At 41.3% G+C, this 14114-nt stretch overlaps 1 protein-coding gene across 1 annotated transcript in view; it reads right to left on the reverse strand.

Moving 5' to 3' along the window:
• Positions 1-8815, reverse strand: part of MSANTD1 (Myb/SANT DNA binding domain containing 1) — a 28433-nt gene extending 19618 nt beyond the window's left edge. Inside the window, exon 1 of the mRNA XM_085221929.1 lies at positions 8565-8815. The gene's annotated coding sequence lies outside the window, so the exon portion shown is untranslated. The remainder of the gene's footprint in view (positions 1-8564) is intronic.
• Between the last annotated feature and the right edge of the window lie 5299 nt (positions 8816-14114).

Consider the following 14114-nt stretch of genomic DNA (forward strand, 5'->3'; position numbering starts at 1 on the left):
TGGCAAGATAGAATTTATTCCGTGACAGTCTAAGATATTTCTGCAATTTATTTCTGATATCCAGAAGGATGGCTGCCTCTACAGAGGTGCTGACACAGGCAGCTGCCTATTTGGATTTCAGAAATGAAAGTACATTACTTTGGGTTATTTTTAAGTCAGCCAAGACTTTAAGATCTGAACCCAGTTTTAGCAACACTGTCAGCAAACGCCATTTTAGGCTGTTCAGGCTCAAAGCCTCTGAGCAGTGCTGTTGAGAGGAAAAGGTCCCTGCTGGAGGGTGCATGGGTGTTTCAGTAGAGTGTCCTGTAGTGTCATATATAAATCAAATAGCAAGCTTGTTTGCACTCTTTTGTGTTTTGGGCAAGACGTAGAAAGCAAGGTTGCTTAAGGCACAGGACTGTCAATGCTTCATGAGCATGCATGGCTCATGAGAGAGTAACACAAGCGAGCAATAACTAAACCTTGAAACAGGATTGTCACTGCAGAGCATACAGTCATCCTCTGGTTACTTCAGTGCAGACACATTTCAAAAAGTATAAAAGTATTCACCTGTTTAAAAACAAAAGCAGTTGGTGCTTACATTGCAGTGAGATACTGAGTTTTAAGCTCAAAAAAAAGCTCTCTGCACATTTTAGGATGCTCCTGGAGAGACCTCATTGTGTCCTTCCAGTACTTGAAGGGAGGTTATAAACAGGAAAGGGAGCAACCAGACCATGGCAGGAGGTCAGATCTTGATGATCTTTAAGGTCTTGTTGCAAAGACAGAAAGGATTTATTCAAACTGAGGAACTACAGTATGCATCTCACAGTACATTAAAAGGACAGCCCACTTTGTCAGAAGGTCTACAAACTAACAAGGACAAACAACAAGGGAAACAATAGAGTGAGAACAGCATAGACCTGGATGGACAAGTCACCGCAATACATTACAGAGCAAAGGTCACTGAATGGTTGAAGAGCTTTTATGTACATCTAAAATAAATGTTTTATGCCTGCAAAGAAGTCTGACAACAGCAGTGAGTGCTCTGAAAGAAGCTGGCTGAGGGGAAGATACACAGGGCTGAGAAAAAGCAAGCCTTCTTTGCAGAGAAGATCTTGATGATTTAAAACTTAGACCAAAAGAATAGGAAAAATGAACATTTCCACACAAACACTCTGCTACTGGGCTTTGGGGCAGGTTTCCCTGCTGTCAAAGCAGGCAGCCCAGAAGGACAGTTATCTATGTGTCGGAAGAAGCTGGAAAGGTCTTTGATTTCATTTTGATAGGCCACATCCTGCTTGAATTTCACTTTAATCAGAATCATTTCCCAAAAACAATTTGATCTTGCTGAACTGACAGATTCTGACCAAAATAATCTCCTTTGCCTATTTTAGTAGTAACCATGGAAGCCAGCTTTGCACAGATATTCAGTCAGAGAGAAGGATAGAGAGAGGTAGCAGGGCGAACACAAGGTGGGAAATGGGGCTTCAGCGTTTTCATGGTGAGACCAGTCAGACCAGGAATCATTAGCAACAGACAGGGGGGAATCAGAAATATGTGGAACTTTAGAAGAAAAATCTCATGGGATGAAGGGAACCCAGGGAATTCACTGCTTGGAGAAACCAGGTATAGATTGGAATGCTGTTAGTAATTAGATCAAAAGTTATGGTACTAAGTTTTTGTTTTGTCTTACAGTTTTGCAGGGACTTGTGTTTCAGACCCCAGTCTCTTCTGTGGGCTGAAGAAACCAAGGGAGATCAGCCACTCCTCATACACCTTGCCCTCCTCACCTTTCCCCATCTCCACAGCCCTCCTTTGGATTCTAATAGTTTTATGCCCTTCCTACACTGTGGTGCTCAAAATAGCATGCAGTGCTTGAGGTGAGGCCACACAGCAGAAAGCAGAGGGGGCAGAATCTAGCACTTACTCTTGGTAAACTTCATCTGATTGGTAATTGCTCAGCTCCTTAGTACAGGGAGCAAAGACCGGCTCTATGTCCCACACTCCCAGTTCAACTGATGGCAAGCTGAGTGTTTCTGAGATTTGCTTGCCCTTCAGAAACCATTTGCAGTTTCTTAGCACATGGAGCAACCCTGCAATATGTAGTAACAGACATGCTCCTTTTCTGAAAGGGAAGCAACAAATCAGATTACAAAGAAAAATCACTCTGCTCCCAATGAATGGTTTCCTGAATCCCACTGAAAAGAAATTATTTTGGTCCTGCTTACATACTGGGGTTAGTCAATAAGCTTTCTTACCCATGTTTGGTCGCTAGCACGCAGCACAATAAAATGTGCTAGAAAGCATCTCGTTCATTAAAAACTGCTCGTAAAACACTATGCAAATATTTCTCTTTCAGAAGTAAATTCCTCTGAGAACTTATTCTAAACAGTGCATTTCAGATGTAGCCTTTAATCTGCTGCAGTTTAGATCTGACATGTTTTGCAGAGGAAAAATAAAAAAATCCTTGTTGCACAGAAGTCTGTCCTTTGCTTTGCGCTGAGCAACTTTTCTGCAGCTCAGCAGAAAAGCAGCCAAGCCATGAAAAAGCAGATGATAGCAGTGGGTTTTGTCCATGATTCTGCTGCCCACGGTCTCCTTTCTTCCCCAGAGCAAGAATTAATACCGCCGTTGTAATCCCTTTCTAACAGAAGCACAAAGGCAGCAATTGTGAAAAATAAATACTTCAGGAGGTTATCAATCCATTAGAGAGATGCTCAGCCCCCATGCTTAAACAGATGAGATCTGGCCAAGTGTAAAGCGTTTGGGATTCACACAGGATTCCTGCTAAGCAAGTTTTTACTTCGTTTTGGTAGCTAGCATCACAGATGTGTTGAATAAATGGGTTCTAGCCTGCTGCTCTTCCAGAAAAGAGAGTGGTTTGGGCCCTTTTCCAGTAACCACCGGCCTTGGAGAATCTGCAGAGCAAGTCACTGGCAATCCCCTGCCAGAAGCTCAGCCTCACTGCTCAGGGCTTGCTACCGGCTTGGCAGCCCGCTGCATCCACCTAGCAGCTGTCTGCATCCCCTCGCCGTCCTCCTGACTCCCTGCCAAAGCCCTCAATGGGAGCAGAGTATGGGGAGACTCTCAGCCCCAAGTTTTGAAAAAGAACATACAATCAAAGACATCAGCCAAGCTGAGGAACGCAGGAGCATCTCCAGCTCTCCTAGGTTTCTGCTCGACGTACTCAGGCTATCCCTGCTCTTTTCCCCTTGCTAAGTTTTGCTCAGCTATGCAGACCCGCAGAGGAAGGTTTACAGGATTAAAAAAATACTTCAGATAAAATATTTAGGGCACAGGAGATTTTCCATATCAAGTCATAAAAGATTTAAATACTAAAATGTAAATGGTGTTTAGAGTATTATTGCAAGGCAGCTTCAGGAATGGAAATCTTAGAAAAGTGTTTAAATCCATGAAGTTCAAATGATACTTGTAAAAGACTGGCCTGATCCGAGAGCTGCCAAAAACGTAAGTAAAACCAAATTCACACACAACACTAAGCTTATCAGCTGAGGTAGTTGCTAGTAGAAGTTGAGGTCTTGCAAGAGGTAGTTGCAATTCCTGGGACAGACTGCCAAGCACTGCCAGTCATCCCTAAAGGGTTTTGGTGTCCTTTTATGAAAAATGCTCATGGTTTTCAAAGGGATTCAACTGCTCAACTGGAATCATCATAGCAAGTAGTGCTTGGTCTTGACTTTATTCCCAATGCTGTGCTCTGAGTGTTTCAGGAAAGTTTAGTTCCTCAATAAGAAACTCTGTGGGAAAGCCAAAAACACTCTGAGTTTCCAGCAGAAGCACGTGTTTCCATGTCACCCAACAGAGGCCATGCAGCCATGTGGCCGGTGAAGTCCCGTACTGTCTGCATTTGCAAATGCTTCCCCCAGGGATGATTCTGCCTGGGTTCAGATGATCTACACAAATTCTTCAGCTACCAACGCAGTGGATCACATCTCCAAGATGAACACAACTGGCAACTTAAGTGCTAGCTCTCACGTCTTGTGAAATGCAGGATAAGGAGCCATCTCAACATAAAAGGTGTATTGTGATACACATATAACACTGCTTCTTTTAAGTGGCTTGCCAGTATTTGGAGTCTTGTGAGCTTCTCCATTAGAAGAATGCATAAGAGCCACTCATTTTCTCTGGGATGTTCCAGTTTTGCTCTGGACATTCTGGTTTGGCCTCTTCCATCTTTTGCATCCATCTTTTGCCCCTCCAGCCTGGCTTCTGCCTGGAGACACCACATCTCCTCTTGCTGCTTTCTTCATAAGCCTGGATTGAAATTGCTTGCGTGTTTCCCATTGACTCCTGGCTTTTTCCAGCTGTTTTCCCTCTCTGTGGCTATCCTCTGTTTATCACACACGGCTCCATTCCAGTCACTCTCCAGCCACCAGGGTTCAGTTTATATTCCAGCTTTAACACACTCCTCTGATTTGTGTATCAGCTTCTATTGTTTCAGCTATCACTAAACCAAGGAGAGTGTACTCACTTCCTTCCATGGCCCCAGTGAAAGACAAGAAACCCATCAGTCTGTGGATGAAAGAAATACTTTCTAGCAGTTGCACCCAGAAGTATTCCTGCCAGCCTTACAGCTTAGAAGCCAAGGACATCACTCTGCCTCCTTTCATAAATTCTCCTGAACAAATGCAAACCCACAAACCGCTTGTGGATGCAAATTCCTCTACCTCCAACACTAGCTGTCCACTGCCACCAGTGATTTTAAATCCTCCCCGGAGTTTTTCATTCAACACAGCATTTGGTTTTGTAAGCCAGAGGATATGCCTTGAATAAATATACATTTACACAGTGAAAAGAAACATGATTTGCGTGCATATAAATATCCACTGCAATTTGAGTATTCAGATGCAGAGGCATGCAATGCTGATACTATACCAAAACCAGCAGCTTTTGTATACTGGTACCTACCACCAGCCATTCCCCAGCTGAGCAGACCATGCAAGCGAGTCACAGAATATCTCTAGTTGCAAGGGACCCACAAGGATCACTGAGTTCAATAAGACTATTTTAAATGTGGCAGAGTCATCATCCCTGGAGGTTTTTGAGAAAAGGGTGGACGTCACACTGAGTGATGTGGTCACTCTGATGGTTGGACTAGATGATCTTGTTGGTCATTCCAACCTTGATGATTCTATTGGTACTATGACCCTGATTGCTGATAGATTAGTGAGCACTCAATGTTTTTTTGCAGCAAAGTTACTCCAGTAGGTGAGAAAATAAGAAAACTGAGGGGCTACAGATCCAGTTTTCAGTAGTGCAGAGCCTACCTATTTCCTGCCAAATTCCACAAGAGTTGTTCACACGCAGCATAAATAAGAAACCTAACCCACATGTTTCAAGGTGTGTGTGGAGGGGAACCTTAAAACATATGGAACCTAAAACAACACAGATGTAAGGAACATCCACTCTGAAGATGTAAATAGGGAGAGGAGAGTGTGGCAGATGTGAATGGCACGAGAGAATTCTTATCGTTTCATTCCTAAACATTAAATTGACAGACTTCTGCATAGCCAGAAGGAGCTTTTTGGATCCCCATCTTCTAAGCAAATCTTCAATTGCTCAGGAATTTGGGATTATTTGATTATAAAAAATAGCTTTAATGACTGTAGGGCCAGAGATACTTTTAACCAAAGTAGTAACAAACCACTATCTGATAGCAGAGAGATCAAGACTAAACAATTTAGATAAAACCAAGTCAGCTCACAAGGCATTATCTCATTCTCTTAAATTATAGAAGTGGTCAGAGTTTTTCATTTGCTGTGCAAACAGAAAGTAATAGTGCATTTCCCACGGGAGGCAGTCTTGTGCAACTATTTACTAGAAGCAATCAGGCTGCTCAAAAGGACTTACGGAGGTCAGTTCTCTTCACCTCCTACTTCACCGTAAAAGAGTAAAAACTACCTGGCTGTAACTTCCGTTTTTCTGAGGGTTTCCAAAGAGCTCAACAGCCTGATCAGCAAACCTTCTCATCCAAGAGCATACCAAGTATGACTGTTTTTTGTCAGACTCTCATAAGCCACATAAATGAAAATATTCTTCTTTTTTAATATACAGCAGCTTTAACCTAATAGCAATAGTTTTCTGGTTTGTGCAACATATTTGGGCTCTTTCCCCCAAACTGACTATAATGCCCTGTACCCATATTCCAGTGGCTGAAGCCACAAGGAGACCAACAATGCATTAACAGTCATCAGTCTAAAATATTCAATCCTAATGTCATGATTTTCTTCACTTGCAACATCTTTCCTCTCTGCACACTTTGCTTCATGACAACTGTAAAGGCAGATTATATTAAAGCTCATGTCTACCTTTTCAAATGATTTCTCATCAAGTCTCAGTGGGAAATAATTGAAGATTAAGCTAATCATTCCTTGAGGCCTCTTATGGAGTATTTCATCACTTCTTGTGAATACATTACAAGGAACTTCAGTGAAGTGCTCATCTGCCAGGACCACTGAACACATGAGCTGTGACGGCTGGATGGCCCAGCACACACCTGGGAAATGAGGACTTGGGTCAACTCTAGTACATGGGACAAGACAAAACCCTATTCATTTCTTTTGGCAACACTAAGCATTTCCAAAATATCATCCCATCTTTCTGAAAGCAAAACAGCAAGTCTGATGTGCGCTGTTCAACATGACATCACTAACTAACTTTCTGATCTTCACTGTCACCTAAAACCTGTACGATACCACATGGCCATGCCAAAATGCAGCTACCATAACTTTTGATCCCTGCTGTAACCAGCTGCCACAATAAGCAAAAGTTCTTTCAACAAATCAATCTGCAGATCCTTTCTTGATCTCAGTGCCTCTCTGGGCATTGTACGCAGTTATCAGATAACTACAGCTGACATCCACACTCCCACCAGACACTGGGTAAAAGCCAAAACACTGGGTCATAACGGATCCCAAGACAAAAATTAATATGCTTTTTCTGTCTTGCAGGAGTCAATTAACCAGAAATGAAAGCCAAAAGAGAGATCCAAAAAGGTTTTGAAGCAATACAAAATACCCCCTTGAAATGCGGGAACAAGATAATTCTTTCAGTAACGAAGGTCCTTAAAGCAGAATCAGACACAACCTTACTAATGTTTGCTTTGATAGAAATAAACATTTTCAGTTTCCTTCTGCAGATTCTTCTGCTAAGAAGCAGAAGAGAATCCATTAGAATGGTCACCACTAATATAGGGAATATTTTACACAGCTCTTTACTTTAAATATATTAGAAACTCTATTCTACTCTGCCTCCATGTGAGGTTTTTATCTTACAAACAAGAACTCCTTCAGGCAGGCAAGTTCCTGCCTCAGCATTTAAAATACTGCTGGCATTACCAGTTATCAGTCTTAAAGCTACTGGAGTCACTTTCACTTTTAAGATCATTTAGATTTTTCCCACTGCTTTTGACATGCTACAGTAAAGGAAGCAAGATCAACCTTAGTTCAGATTATGAACATGATGTAATATTGATATTATTGGGCATCCAAAAATGTTCCATTCAATTCTCTTTCATTCCCAAATGCTCAATGCGTATGAAACAATAGTAAAACAGTAAGTAGATCTTTTGACTGAGATTTCTGTTTATATTTGACTAGTGTTAATTGTCTTCAGAGAACCAATATCTGTGCTGCATCATACAGCACAATACATATGCATACATCTATAACTTTACTTGGCTCTTTGCTAACAGGAACAGTGCTAGCACAAGTAATGGCTGAGGAAATGAGGGGATAACTGAAGAGGGAATAAGCCACTGCCTTGCAGCAGAACCCCGCAGAAGGCAAAAGAGTTTTATGTTCCCTCCAAAATCCAGAAACATTTTGCATGTCCCTCCAGACTCTGCACCATCTTGGGACAAAACTGAGATTGTTAAAAATCAAAACCATTTTTGGATGCTGTAAGCTGATTTTCTACATGCTATTATTTTGCATAAGAAACAATAAAAAGAGAAAATATTTTGTCTTTCTTTAAGCAATGTTCTTATAGCAGGTAGGAGCTTGGGGAAACAATGAAATTACATTTCACTACATGATCATAAGAAGACATGTCCACCACAGGACACCAAAATGTTGGAATCTCAAGGCCGTGAAAAAAAAATGTTAAAAGCCCACAGCTCTAAAATACATCCCTCACTCTGTCGGTTAATATCTCTGATACATCCACTCACACAGCAATGTCTGAGCCGGTGCATCAAAGGAAAGCAAACAGGTTTCAAGGATAAAACATCAGTCAATTAAAGCCTATAAAAACCCAAATCAGCAATCACCACAAAAAGCAGGTATTATAATGTGAACTCCCCTAGTCACAACGTACAAACCTGTGAAGCAAATCTTTGCAAGGGTCTGCAACAGCGATGGCCTTGACCTCCTCCAGCTGAAGAGGAGACAACACAGCAACTTCTCCACGCACAGAAATTGCTGCCCCAAAACACTCTTCTGCGTTCCTTTGCCCTGATTTTCAGAGGTGGAGCAGTACGGAGGCACGGGCTTGGGAAACAGGAGTGCACACACCTGCACATTTATAGCTTTGGGGTTTTTTACGTTGTGGAAGAAAATCTTTGGTACCTGCTGTCCTGGGAATAGAAGATCCTCCATGAGCCTTGAAGTCAATGCAGGACTCGTCACAGCAGATCAACGGCCCACAGCAGAATTTCGGATCTGGGGGGGAGAGAGTTCCACACGAAAAGATATTACGCAGGGAGGGAAATGAAGAGGAAAGCAAGAGGATTTCGAGCAATCAAGGAGAAAGGTCAGCTGTACTTTGGCATGGTTGTCTTATAAAGGTCTATATGAAGAGGGTTCAGTTTGCAAACATCAGCCTTTGAAACAGCATGGAGGCATACATTCCCTATGCAGTGCAGTCCCACCATCAACAACTTGAATAGGTCCATAAGCTTTCAACAACATAATTGCTCCATGAAAACTACTCAATCTTAAGCCAAACAATATGAGAGACATTTTCATCTGGGTATCTTTGCTGCCAGTAGCAGTTCTCTCTCTTAAAAGAGATCCCAACATCATCCAGTCAACCAAAGGACACATTTTTTCCTGCTTTTCTCTCATCTGTCAAGTACTTCCATTACCACTCAGTGCTCAGTGCTTTGTCCTTCAAAGGATCATAAATGATTTTGTAAAACACTGTGGGTCCTGAGGGTATCGTTTGACTTACACAAGGAGAACCCACAGATAACAAGAAAAAAAATTCAAAACTTTCTAAATTACAGTGAAACTGAAGTAATTTTAAACAGACAACTGGACCTTCTAAAGCTGAAGTCAAACCAGTGTGTCCTTCAGTCATGTCTCAAAGTAAAACTGCTCTTAATTCACTCTGAGACAAGGTCAGAGCCATAGTAGTACCTACAATATTATAATGGGGAAAATTTTCCAAGTCTAAGACTCCAAATTAACCACAACTTCTCCCCTCCTCCAAGAAAATAACTGACTAGGTGCCTGAGAGTTCACAGGTACCCAGATTTTTCACCAAAAGAAGGTATTTGTGTACCTCAGGTTTTTCTTACTCCATGCTGAGATCTCACCATTTTGGCTGAGCTGAACATCTTACCACTTAGGTACACGAAAGCCCACTTGAGACTGAGAAGTCCTGAGCACAGCTAAGACTCCTCAACATGGCTCTGGAGTCAGTTTGAGAGAGCAGCCACCCCAGCTTTCATTTAAAGACATGGCTGGAGGAGGAGGGAGTGGTTGGGGTGGCATGAAAACAGCACCTGCCGCCAGCGTAACGTGGTTTCAACTTCTCCCTGCTCAGATAGGTGCTGGGTTTGGACTCTGCCTCCAGGGCTAGTTTTGATTTTTATCCAGAGATGTTTTAACACAAAATGTTTAGTAAGCAGGTTTAGGAATGGTGCCAGATACCTGCTCCCCACCTCCGTTCAGGGGAGGTCCCTACCGGTAAGCTGCAGTCAGGCTCCCACTTGCTTCTCCTCTCTGGCTCTATGAATCCTCTCAGCACAACTGAAGTGGCACAACTTCAATAGGAAGGGCTGAGAGGTTGCCTACAGCCTGGGAAGGGACAGGTGGATTTGAATATCCCTCAGGAGAAAGAGAACCCAAACCCAAATTCAGCCACTTCTGAGAGAAGTATTACAACCGCTACGTTATTATACAAAAACCACCACACCAATCATTTGTATCTTAAGCAGCGAGCACATGGCTGTGAGCTGAGGCTTTGGCAACAGGGCAGGTTTGACTCCCCGGGCTGGGTTTAGAGCTTGTAAGTGTGGGACCTGCTCGTGGGATGCAGCAAGAAAGCTGGAACAGGGAATGGGTGGGAGAAAGACACCCAGGAACAACAGTAGATACCAGTACAGCAAGTTCAGTGGACAAGTTTCACGGAGGGAACAAGATCTGGAAGCAAGCACAGAAGGAACTGCAGGCATTACTGTCTGGAGGGTGGAAGCTGTTAGCTGGCAGCAGACACAAAAATAGATATACTGGCTCAAATGCTAAGAGAGCCTGGCAAATGATAATCGATGACCAAGGCAGTCACTTTCATCTCTACAGTTCCTGCAGGAGCTCAGGAAATCTTCCATGTCAGTGCAAGAACCGGGCAGATTTGGGTATGTTAAAAAGGCAAAACTGGAATTTTGGTCAAAGGAAAGGAGTGGGCCCACTATTGTAGCCTAAGACATATAACCAAGTTTTTAGGGTTGCATGGCAAGTCAGTGCTCTTAAGACAAGGAAACACAGCTGTGCAGTTAAGCTGAACACCTCGTTTTTTTACTCTGAATTAAACTCAGGCTTTTCTTTTGCATAACCTGATGGGACAGTTGTTCATCAGATATAAGTCAGTGTTATTCTCCTGAAATCATCAGGGGCACATCAGTTCTGATCACTTGAAGTTTTAACTCCTTATATTTAGGTTAAAAATTCAAACCAAATCTCTAATATCATCATCAAGGTCCTTTTACCTTGAATTTTTCTTTGTTTAAACTGAGACTGAAAACAGGCTGGACTCCTCAACTGTTAATCAGATTAAGACTCCATAATGCAACAGGCTGTTGAAAATTTCTGCAGTTTTACAAACCATTCTGTCCTCAGTCTAGCTTCCTGCACCCCCTTCATCCTCAAACAAAAAGCGTTTAGCTGCAAAAACATAATTAAGAGATTTCTTACAGGAATTTTTAAAGTAGCTGTTGGCCAACATGTTTTCATCACAAACCAACACAGTTTAAGTAACAGCTCCTTCTAAGACTAATTGGTACAAAAGAGCACATTTATTATTAAAGAGCATGTATACACATGTGTTTTTAAATACTCTGAGCCTGATTTTCTTCAATTTTGTTGTTTCTTCCAATTCTTTAAATATGTGTTTGAGAAAAGCAGAAGAACAAGAAGCATTTATTTGGAAATGGCAGAGTAGCCATTTAAGAAAATGTACACATTTTAATCTTATCAAAATATACTAACCTTAAAAATAGAAGCTATGTGGTAGAAAAGCGACACTTTTGATGAAATAGGAGAGTATTTGGCTCTAAAATATGAGCAGGCTGGGTAAATGGAAATATTTGCAATTCATTTTAGATATTTGTCAAGATAATCTTGTAGTTAGGTTTGCATAAGAACTGCAGAATTTGTTTCAGGCCCATTCAGGAAAAAAAAAAAAAAAAAAAAGGCCAACACAAGATTTTGATTTAAATTTCAGGCTAATCTCAGCGACACAGTTATTAGCTTATCCAACAGCATTAAAAGTGAGCAACAAGTTCCACTAAACCTCCTTCCACAAAAGAAGAAAGTGACAGCTAACATTCAGCACTGTTCCACACCAATGACTTTTAGACAGTTTCCACTCACCTTAAGAAAGTGATAATTTAGAAATCTCTGCCAATGAACACAACCTCCTCACTGGACTCCCACAGCTCTGCAGACACCTACTGGTGGAGTTTAATATCCTATAATCTAGAGCATCAGAAAATGGCTGGGAAACTTGTATTAGGAAGAAGTACACAGCTGAACAGAAATTAAATCCCTTGGACTCCTCTTTTATTTTAAGAAAACAGAAGAATGTATCCTACATTTTGATAACACTGAGCACAAGGAGCCAAACAGCATGTGTCCTTTTAGCCAAGCACCTGTTCCAGATAGACTATATCTTCACTGACTTGCTGCAGCCATTTTTTTCTATATTTGCTGTGGTTTGTGAGCCTTACAAAGTTTAGCATTGCTTTTGCCAATTGGAAAACAACTCTGACCAATCCTGCTTGCACAACACACATTATTTAATTAAGTATCCAGAAATTAATTATGCCATATGCCAATAGACAGTGTGTTCTTCCAGCAATGCCTGCTACCCAATCCCAAAACTGGTACGGTACCACCACCCTCACTCCTTTGTTCAGTGGCAAACAAGCTAGCATTGTCCTGTATCCCTCCTGTTTAAGCTCAGCATTAAGTCTTAACCTTTGTTGTAATATGTTTTCTCAGACCCATGGCTGTCATTTAAAACAAACAAACAATGAAGCAAAGATCCGTAAGAAAATCTATCCTCCTGTATAGCATTCCTACAACCACCATCCTGTACCTTCATGCCATCCTACATCCTCAAACACTCAGGCCCCAGCTCTTAGGGGATATTTTCTTGGTGAGACATCCATTCACATCAGCAATGAGAACTCCTTCATCAGTGAGCCAGTCACGTCTGTGGTGGCAGGTTACAAGTAAAATCTGAAGAAATACCCCCTCTAGTTTACAATTCTATCCAGATCAGTAATCAAAGGTGCTCCACACATGCTAGAGATCAGGTGTTGGCTGCAGATCTCAAAAAGCTGACAGTCCCTAGTCAGGAAATAGACTCAGGATATGAGCCCAGCCTCTGAAACTAATGCATCAAATTAAACAATTGCTTTGATTCAAATAGGTATCTTTTCTGGGACTGGGAATCTCAAAGATAAATGTGTGCTTCAACAAAGAACCATCAGAGCTGACAGTGTTTTCTCCATGGGTCACGGCAGTATCTCTGTAAGAAAAACTAATCCAACAAAAGAAGAACACTTAACTATCATTATAAGAGGGCTTTTTTGTTGGTGGTGGTTTTTGTTTTTTGTTGTTGTTGTTGTTTTTGTTTTTTGCATAGTTATTCTATGACAGAAAATAACTATGAATCATTTAATTCCTCTCTCCCAACAATTATAGGTCATAGAAACAATAGAAGAGCAGCTATCTACTGAAGATTTAGCAGAACTGGACAAGTTTGTTGCATTCAAATCAGAATCCTACTGCAGCATTTCATAAAGATATAGAAATATATAGAAATATATAGAAATATATAATATATATATATATATATATATATATATGACAGTGCCAGTGGTAGACAGGACTGGACACTATGACCACATAGGTCCTTTCCAACTCTGTGTTGAAGTTCTCCAGACAAGAAGCCACTCTGTATCTATGACCATTCTTGCAGTTTTCCTGTGTACCATTTCTATTTCTACTGTATTCATAATAGTTGTCACACTGTGCCAATGCTTGGGCTTATCATGGATTTACACAATCTGATTTTTTGTATGCGTGTGAAGTCCTTAACATTCCATGTATCTTCATGATCACTACTAATGATTGAGTTGATACTTTCAAAGAACAATTCACAGTAACACCAAAGTATTTTCCAAGTGCCTCCATCTCCATGGATGCATAGGTTCAGTTTCCCTCGTGCATTACTTCGCAGTTTTCTAGCTTGGGTGAGAAAATGGAGAATATTCAGCCATTTTTACTTCTAACTACCTTAAATAATTCTTGCAGGTAACATTTTTCTCTCTCCTTTCTTTTCTAAAGCATGGGTAGATAATGTAATGGTAAAGGTACCAACAAGGACTTTTGTAGCTAGAGACTTCCCTGCATTTGGAAAACTGATGATTAATTTCCTGCCCTCTGGGCTTGTTTATTTCACTTCTAGCTAATTAGAACCATAACCAGTTCAAAACTGCACGAGAGCTTTCCCTTTTACTTTTTGAGAACTTAGCAGGTTTGATGGTCATTGGTAAGGAACTTTGCAAGTGCAATTATACCTTACCAACCAAATTACCTCTACCCATGTGCTGCTGGGCACCAAAATACACAGATCTGTGACAGCTTCCTTCTACAAAATCTATTTTG

Source organism: Meleagris gallopavo, chromosome 4 (genome assembly GCF_905368555.1).
Source record: "Meleagris gallopavo chromosome 4, MGAL_WU_HG_1.1, whole genome shotgun sequence".
NCBI classification, from domain to species: domain Eukaryota; kingdom Metazoa; phylum Chordata; class Aves; order Galliformes; family Phasianidae; genus Meleagris; species Meleagris gallopavo.